Below are 9263 nucleotides of genomic sequence, written 5' to 3'. Positions count from 1 at the left end.
TTCCCAGGCCACAGTACAGGGTGGGGGACCTGAGCAGGTCTCAGAGTTGCAAAGATGGAGCTGAGCGTCGGGGAAGACCAGGGCGGCTGGAGCTGACAGGACATAGTGTCGGAGAAGAGAAAGTTGCACAGAGAACCTTGGGGCTGTGCGGAGGGTCCCCTCGGTGTTCCCCAGAGTACTGACCACGGCTTGAGGCCTATGGGGGAACCGACCTGAAGGATAAAGGAAACAGCTCCCCGTGTTCTTGGAGAGCTGGGAACAATGCCTGTCCCACCAGTCAGATTGGAAAGATTCCTGATTCTGCCAAGGCATTTGGGTGAAGAGGGCAGAGTACTCGGAAAGGTCTTACCACAGTACTGGAGAGTAACTGGCCCTAGACTGAGGACTTACCCATCATGGAAGCAAGACCCAAGGGATCAAACCGATTCCAAGTAACTCAGCTGCACCCCAGAGCGAAGCTCCAGAGTATTTACTGGGATACAATAACGTCTAGTTTCCAACGAGGTAAAACTTCACAGATTTCAAGCATCCAATCAACGATGGTGAGACATGCGAACAAGCGGGAAGCGTGATCCATAATGAGGAAATAATCGATACTGACACGAAACTCACACAGATGTTAGAATCGGCGGAGGAGGACGTCCTACCCGGATCCTACAGGTTCAAATAATAAAGTGGAGACGAGGAGGAAAAGAGATTCAAATCAAGCTTCCCTGAAAACTACAATGCGTGAGGAAAAAACACGGTGGATGAAATTAGTGGAAAATTAGATACCGCAGAAGAAAAGAGGACCTTGGAGATGTAGCAAAAGACAAGTATCCACGACAAAACACAGAAGAAAGAGCATCGGTGAGCGGCAGGGGAACCTCGAGCAGCCGCGTGTGTGTGTCCTTAGCATCCCTGAAGGAGAGGAGGTGAGGAACAGAAAAAATATTGGAAGAAATGAGCAAAATTGTTCCAAAATTTTGAAAGCTATAAACCCATCGATCCAAGAGCCCAACACAATCCAAGCACAGGGAGCAGGAAGAAAAACTACACCAAGGCACATCATGATCAAATTGCTCAAAAACGGTGATAAAGAGAAACATCTTAAAAGCAGAATAAATATTACGTAGAGAGGAAGAAAAGCACGCTAGCAGATTCCCCGTCAGGAGCAACGCGAGTGGGAACGCGAAGCAACATCGTCAAGGTAGCGGAAGAAAAACTGTCAACCTATAACTACCTTTAAGTCAAAAATTTCTTTCAAAAAATAATTTCAGCAAATACCTGCCCAGCGAAATATTTTCTAAAAGCAAAAGTGGAATAATGACATCGTCAAACACGCAAAAGAAGGAATAACTTCGCCAGCAGCACAGCGGCGCTACGATGTACGTCAGAGAGGTCCCTCCTGCAGGGGAAAAGCAGCCGAGGGAAAGATGGTTCTACAGAAAGGAATTAGGAACCCTGGAAACGGCGCCTACACGGGCAAGTAATTAACATTTAGAAAAACGTAAACGTCTTTAGAGATGATTGAAAAGAAGATCTGAATAAATGGAATGACGTCCCATGTTCATGGATTGGAAGACTGAATATCGTTAGATGGGAATACTGCTCAACATGATCCACGAATTCAATGCAACCCCTAGCAAAATTCCAACAGCTTTTTTTTTACAACAATGGAAAAAATCTTCAGTTTCATACGGCATGGCAAGGGGCTTCGAACAGCCAAGACGGTCTTGAAAAAGAATAACAAAGTTGGAAGACTCACACTTCCCAATTACTGCAGACCACGAAGCTGCAGTAACCAAAGCAGCGTGGTATTGGCAAGAGAATAGACACAGAGACCAATGGAATAAATCTGAGAGCCCAGAAATAAACTCATACATCTATGGCCGATTGATTTTCAACGACGGTGCCAAGGCCATTCGATGGGGAAAGAATAGTCTCTTCAACAAGGGCTGGGACAACTGGATATCTACATGTAACGTTTGCCAAGATAGATCACATTCTGGTTCATAAAATGTAAAAAGATACAAGTCACGCAAAATATGTTCTCTGCCATAATGGAGACCGGCAGCATAAGGATACCTAGACAATCCTCAAATACTTGGAAACTGAACAATTTACACTTCAGGAATCAAAGAAATCAAAAGTAAAATTAGAAAGTATTTTAGAAAATGAAAACAACACATTTTAATTTGCGAGAAGCTACTACAGCACAGCTTAGCGAAGCTGGAGATGCTACTAAATGCCTATGTTCAAAAAAAAGAAAGATCTCAAATCGGCGACCTCAGTCCCATCTTAAGAAACTAGAAAAAGAGAAAAATTAAAGCCGAAGTAAGCCAAAGGAAGAAAATTAAAGAGAGCAAAGTGAAAAAGAAATAGAGAAAAATAGCAGAGGGAAAAAAAATGAAACTAAAGGCACTCTTTTTAGGATCAATAAAACTGATTAAAAAAAAAACTCCAGCCAGGCTAATCAGGACAAAAAGAGAGAAAATATTACTTAGGAAAATCAGAAATGAGGGAGGTGGCATTGCTACCGATTCTGCAGATATTAAGAGGATAATAAGGAACTGTTATGCACGACTTTATGCCTATGAATTCAACAACTTAGATAAAATGATCAAATTCTTTGAAAGACACGGACCTCCAAAGCTCACTCAAGAAATAGATACCTTGAATATTCTTATCTCTAGTAAAGAAATTAAAATTCAACAAAGGAAACTCCAGGTCCAGATGTTTTCACTACTGAATTCTACGAAACACTTAAGGAAGTCTACGCAAACTCTCGAAATACTGAAGAAGAGGATGTATTTCCCAACTTATTTCATGACAAAACTACAGAACATAGATGAAAACATTCTAAATCCTTTAGCGAGTTGAACCCGACAATGTATAAAAAGGATAATTACATCATGACGAAGAGGTTTATCTAAGAATGCAAGGTTGGTTTAATATTAGAAACAATGTAATTCACCATATTAACAAACATAAAAAAGAAAAAAAACATACGATCATCTCAAAAGATGAAGATAAAGCGTTTGACGAAACCCACATCCATTCCTGATTTAAAAAAATAAAATAAAAACAGCAAACTAGAAATAGAAGGGGACTTCCTCGAGCTGAGAAAAGAAATCCGCAAGAACCAACAATTCACATCACACTTAATGATAGAGACTGAATGTTGTCCCCTCCTGCTAAGACCAGGGACAAGACAAGGGTGTCTGCTCTCAACACTTTATCCATCATTGTCCCGGAGGCTCTAGTGAGGAAATTCAGAAAGAAAAATAAATAAAAGACATTTAGATTTTTTAAAAAATGAAGTCAGTCTACGGCCATGCTACCCTGAACACGCCTGATCCCATGTAGGAAGCTAAGCAGGGTCGGGCCTGGTTAGTATTTGGATGGGAGACCACCTGGGAAGACCAGGTGCTATAGGCGTAAAAAAAATAAATTAAATAAAAATAAATAAAAATGTCTTTATTAAAATAATAAATAAAAATCATAAAAAAAGACGTAAAACTGTCTTTATTTGCAGATGACAGGATCTCTGCAATCAGATTACAATATATAAATTATCATATTAACATGTACACCTTAAAGTTATCCAGCATTATATGTGAAACATACTTCAGTTAAAAAGATATGATCAGCTATGTAGAAAATCCAGTGAATCTACAATAAATCTACTAGAAATAATAATCGAATTTAACAATTTGCAGGAACAAGAGCAATACACATAAATCAATTATTTCCACAGACCAGTAACAAAAAATCAGAAATTAAAACTTTAAAATTCCATTACGATAGTATCAAAAAATGAAATACTTACGGATAAATCTAACAAAGGATGTGAAAAATCTGTATCCTGAAAACGATGAAACATTTCTGAGAGAAAAGAAAGATTTCGATGAAAGGAGAGGTAGACTGTGTTTCTGGTTCCGAAGACTCAGTGTCGTTAAGATGTCATGCCCCGCCTCCCCCCAAAAATTGATGTATAGATTCAGTGCAATCACAGTCAGAAACTCAGTAAGACTCTTAACATTCATACAGAAATGTGTAGAACCCAGAAGGACCAAAGCAACTTTAAAAACAAGAACAAAGCTGGAGGACTCACACTATACAGTTTTAAGCTTTATAAGCTATTGTAAGGGCAATTCGGTGGAGAAATGATCATGATTACAGTCTTTTTAAAAGATGTTGTTGAAACATTTGAATATTTGTATGCAAAAAATCAAAACAAAACAATACTGAAGAGCGTACTTCAACCCATACCTGACCCCATCTACGAGAATTAACTCAAAATGGACCATAGACGTAAGTGGAAAGCCTAAAACTACAAAACTTTAGAATAAGACCTTTGTGATCTTGGGTTAGATAAAGATTTCTTAGATTTGACATCAAAAGCATGATTCACAAAGGGACAAATTGATAAACTGGACTTCATAAAAAGTAAGCTCTTTTTCTCTTTCAAAGACGTTAGGATAAAAAGACAAGTCACGGGCTGGGAGAAAATAATTTCAAAGCATAAGTCTGATAAAGGACTTGTGTCCAGAATATATTTTAAAAATTCTCAAAATCCAATAAGAAACAACCCGATTTTTAAAAATGGACAAGGGATTTGAACATTTTACTAGAGAAGATAGACAAAGAGCAGATAAGCACCTGAAAAGATGCTCAATATCATTATTCATCAGGGCGATGCAAATTAAAGTCCCAGGGAGACACCCTCCGCATCTGTGCGAATGGCCGACTCTAGGGAGACGGGCACTGTCAAGGCTGTGGAGGAGCTGGAGCTGCCACCTGCGCTGGTACAAGCACTTTGGGAAAGAGTTTGGCACTTTCCTACAAAGGTAAACACATCTGGCACGTGATCCAGGCATTCCCTCCTGTGTTTACTCAGGGGAAATGAAAGCCGGTGTCCACGACTCGTGTGTGAATATTCGTATCAGCACCATCTGGAACCACCGCTGGACACTACCTAAATGTCTATCGACAGGTGAATGGACGTACACCGAACAGTAAAGTGGAAGACGCTATTGAGATTCTAGGACATAGACGAATCTCGGAATAATTATCCTGAGCGTAAGAACGCAGACCAAAAAAAGAAGGCATCCCGTATGATTCCATTACATAAAATTCCAGGAAATACAAACTAATTTAGAGCGGCAGGAAGCAGATTAATAGTTGCCTGGGCACAGGGTGGGGCGAGGAGGGGCTGGAGGGTGGGATCTATTACAAAGGGGCACTTTTGGGGATAATGGATTTGTTCATTATCTTGATTTTGTGGCGATGGTTTCACGGATGCATACAGATGTCAAAACTTATCAAAGTGTAGCCTTTACACATGTGCAGTTAATTGTCTGACAATTACACCTCAATAAAGCTGCTTTAAAAAAAAAAAGAGGGAGCGAGAGCAGGAGGAATGTCGCCAAACTGAACCCCCTTCCTGCCCAGGATGGTACCACCGAGGTTCTGGAAAACAGCCTGGCGGCCCAGGATGTGCGGGCCTGGGGCTCATCAGAAGTTCAGAGGTTCCGACCTTTCACTCTGTCCCTGGCCGGGGTCTGCCGGGTGGAGCCCTCCCGGACCCGGACCCGGGTGGAGCCCTCCCGGACCCGCGCGCACGCGGAGCCCCAGGCCCCGGGGCGCTGCCCGCGCCGCCCGCGCTGCCCGCAGCACCGCGGCTGCGCTCCCGCCGGCGGACCCGGTTCCGGGAGGGTCCCCTGCGCCCCGGACCTGCTTCCCGGCACTCCGTCCGCGGCCGGGGCGCTCACCACCTGTCGGCCGAGAAAAGCAGCGCACGGGGCGGGCGGACGGGCAGCACCAGGGGCCCCTCCCCTGCTGACCATGGCCTCCCACCCGGGAAGGGAGGCAGGCCCTGGACTCCGAGAATGAACCCTGGAGAGCTGAGCCGGGGCGAGAGCGGGAGCCCTCCTCCCCGCCTCCCCGATTTTGGTGTGCGCCCCCTGCTCTCCGTGGGGGCTGCAGGCAGCTCTGGGCACGAGCGCGAGGCCCTGGTTTGTCACCGGCCCTGCCTCTTCCTCGCCCGCCTGTGACTCTGAGACATTTCTTTAACCTATCGGAGCCTCGGTTTCCCTGTCTGTCGAATGGAGGCGACAGCCTGACCTCGGGGCCCCTCGTGAAGGCGGGGCGGGAGGGAGCACATCAGTCCCCGGACACAGTGGCTTGCACAAAGCCCTCACCTGGCATTTTGCCCCTTTGCGGGAGACTGGGCTTCAGGTAACCTCCTCCTGCCAACTGCAGTGCCCGCCCCACTCCAGCCTTTCGAGGGCCCAGGTGGGTGTCGGGCCACCCTGCTCTGGAGCGGATCCCAGGCTGGGAGAGGGGGCGGAGTCCCGTGCCACCTTCCCCTCCCAAGCAGAGACCGTTCCCATGGAAACCCTGCTGGGACCTCTTCCTGGCCTTTGAAGCTCGGTGGGTGCCTTTGCACAAAAGGGTGCAGGTGACACTTGGCGGCCTTGGCGCTGTCCCTCCTCACCCATCTCTCAGAGGCACGCACTTCTTTCCTGGAAATACGTGAACACATGTGAACAGAATCGCTTCTAACAGCCACGCCTCAGCCAGCACCGAGGCACAAAGACACCCCCCCCCAGCCACCCATGGGGCCTTTTTGCATAAAAGGCTCCACTCCCTTCGGGATCAGACGTGCTTCTGGGATCGCGCCTGCCCCAGCAGGACAGATTGCCTTGGCGAGGCGATCAGATTCTAATTAGCACTAATTAGTGCTTCACAATCTGTGAGACAAGGCACCTGTAGCCAAGCCTTCCTCTGAGGACTTGAAACGGTTCCCGTGGGTTCAGAACATCAGAGGGAGTTGAACCCGAGCCGACTTGCTGCTGAAATCCACAAATCCCCGGGACTTCCTGCCCCTTCCTGCTCTGAGACCCTGGACCATCCTCGTCCACAGAGCAGGTGTCCAGGAGGGCCGGGGAGGTGGGGCATTGCCACACCAGACCAGGTGTGCTCGGTCCACGGGTCCTGGCCACCAGCCAGCTGCTCTTCCCGAGGGGACTCTGCCTGAACGTGGGCGCATCACGTGCGTAGCCACTGAGGCACAACTGTGCAAGTAGAAGAAAGGCCAGCGGTGCCTTCTTGAGGAAGCACCGTGGGGCAGGAGCCGAGGTTCACCCCAGGCCTTCCTCCTCGGCCGGTTCTGTGCTGGGGCTGGGGGCCCACGGGGGCTACAGGAGAGGGGGTCCCTGCCTCTAGGAGCTCATAGGGGGACATCGGCGTGCCAGGGATCTTGGGGCAAAACGGGCCCCAGCGCTTCTGGAGGAAGAGACAGCAGACAGGCTGGGCGGGAAGGAAAGAGCCCATGCGGAGGCCCAGAGTCGATGGCATTCGGACCGTCACTCTGCCACCCGCAGGTCAGAAAGCGGCTGTCTCCCCACAGCTGACACGGTGGCTCCCCAACCTCCCTTCCCTTAAGTGCCCTGGGTCCTGGCTCAACTCGCCCAATTCCCTGATGGATGGACGCAGCAGCAGGACCTGCCCGAATCCTGTCGAGCCTGGGAGGCCAGCTGGGTCCCAGCTCTGCGGCTGCCCCACGACACCGGGCTGCCTGTGTCCTCCGCCTCTGCCTAGGGTCAGAGGGCACTTTTTTTTTAAAGCCCGATACATGTGTCTTTTGGTTTTATATGGATAGTCTGAGAACAGTTGACTCTGGACAGAATACGTTCCTGGGGGGTGCTATAGCTCCAGGATCGGACAGGACATGGCGGTGGCCCTCAGTCCTCTCAAACAGGTGGCAGGCACACTGGCGAGGAGGCGCTTGGCCACCACGACAGCTCAGGGTCGGCCCTGTGGGTCACTCTCTTGGGGAAGGGGCCGCTTCCTGTGAGCCAGGGGACAGGTGTGGCCACCTCCTGACCCTGCGGCGTCTGCTTGGCAGCAGTGGCTTCTCGGGCCCTGGGAACGACCTGAGGGGACCTAGTGACAGAGGCCCGTGGACCCCGCTGCCGGCACGACTTCCTGTTTCCAGGCCCCAGGTCGCCTGGCAGCTGTGGGCAGTGGCCACGTCTCTGAGGAAGAACACGGAGGTGACGGGCAGAGGGCAGCAGCTGCGTTCGCCCAGAGCCCGGTGACCGGAGCGTCCCCACCAGGGTCTGGCACAGGGAGGCGGCAGGGTTGGCCTGGTTCGCCGGCCACCCCTCCTTGCAGAGACAGTCGTTGCTCTCACACCACAGACAGCGGGGCGGGAACCGGGGCGGGGGCCAGGTCCCCCTGCCCCCTTCGGTCCCTGCTGGACCCTCCACGTCTGTGGAGGAAGCTGCACGGGAGCCGCCGAGCGCGTTGATTCGCTAAGGATGTGGGAAGATGTTTCTCGCCCGCAGGTTTTTAAAGCGCGCTGGCTGGGCTTGGGTTTCTTCTTTCCTAATTGAATTCCATTTGTGCAGGAGAGAACAGAAAAAATACTGTTCCACTCTGCCCGGCCCCTCCCCCCGTGCAGCTCGGAGCCGGGGACAAGGGCAGTCGCCTTTCAGGCCCGTGTGAATGAGCCGGGGCAGGGCTGACCCCGGGTGTGCAGCCAGCCAGCCGGGGACAGGACGGGTGGCCCCGGGACAATAGCCACAGGCCCCTGGGCACCCTTCGGGAAGGGCTGGGGATGGATGGGGAGGGCTGGAGACCCCCCCGGGGAGAGAACGCAGCAGGCTGCCCAGGGTCCTGGGGGGCGGGACCCCAAGGAAGCCACCCAGGCCCCGGGAACCACTGCCGAATGCAGATGCCACGAGAACTTATTCAGAGCGTGGCCCTTGCTCTCGCTGCGTCTCCTTCCAGGGTGGCCACAGAGGCCCCAGCGCGGTGGAAGATTCCACAGACGCCACGGCACTGGGGGGACCGGTGCTGCGTTTTGTTTGCGTTTGGGCCTCTCGAGCAAAAGCCAGTGACGCGAGGGAAGCCTCTGCTTAAACTCGACCGCCTGGCCGCTCCCAGCGATGCCCTCAGTGGCCAGTCCTCAGACGGCTCGCAGTAAGCGGCGCGGGCTCCCGACCCCTGGGAGGTCACTGCCCAGCATTCCCGTGCCAGCTCCTCACAGTCATTGTGAGGGGTCCACGGGGTCGTTGGCTCATGTCCGGTTCAGACGAGGAAGCTGAGGCTCGAGGAGGCGGCACCGTCTGCCTTGGGGTCGGCAGAGCCCCCGGGGTCCGGTGTGGGGTTTGCGCACAGGCCTCTCTGCTGCCCTGGCTTTGTGCTCGCCCCATCCCGGGCTCTGTGTCGCGTCCCTGTGCCCGGCCGCGCTGGCACACCCCTCATGGACC

At 50.6% G+C, this 9263-nt stretch overlaps 1 pseudogene; it reads left to right on the top strand.

Annotated features, from left to right (window-relative positions):
* Positions 1 to 3306: 3306 nt before the first annotated feature.
* Positions 3307 to 3420, top strand: LOC120603023 (uncharacterized; annotated as a pseudogene).
* The last annotated feature ends 5843 nt before the right edge of the window (positions 3421 to 9263 follow it).

The sequence above is a fragment of the Pteropus medius genome, unplaced genomic scaffold (genome assembly GCF_902729225.1).
Source record: "Pteropus medius unplaced genomic scaffold, Ma_sr-lr_union100, whole genome shotgun sequence".
Lineage (NCBI taxonomy): Eukaryota > Metazoa > Chordata > Mammalia > Chiroptera > Pteropodidae > Pteropus > Pteropus medius.
The sequence above is the reverse complement of the archived record's forward strand: the minus strand, read 5'-3'. Positions and strand labels throughout refer to the sequence as shown.